Genomic DNA, 392 nt, shown 5'->3' on the forward strand with positions numbered 1-392 from the left:
ATTATCTTTTATTCTTATTCCAACATATTCGTTGCACTTCAACTGGATGAATGTGATGATCCATGACACTCATTATCATTCTCACCTATGAACGCGCGTGATTGACAACCACTTCCGTTCTACCCTAGACCGGGCGCATATCTCTTGGATTCCTTAATCAGAATCTTCGTGGTATAAGCTAGAATTGATGGCGGCATTCATGGGAATCCGGAAGGTCTAACCTTGTCTGTGTTATTCCAAGTAGGATTCTGGAATTGAATGACTGTGACGAGCTTCAAACTCCTGAAGGCTGGGCGTTAGTGACAGACGTAAAAGAATCANAGGGATTCTACTCCAACCTGATTGAGAACCGACAGATGATTAGCTGTGCTGTGACAGAGCATTTGGACCTT

The sequence above is a fragment of the Arachis duranensis genome, chromosome 9 (assembly GCF_000817695.3).
Source record: "Arachis duranensis cultivar V14167 chromosome 9, aradu.V14167.gnm2.J7QH, whole genome shotgun sequence".
Classification (NCBI taxonomy): domain Eukaryota; kingdom Viridiplantae; phylum Streptophyta; class Magnoliopsida; order Fabales; family Fabaceae; genus Arachis; species Arachis duranensis.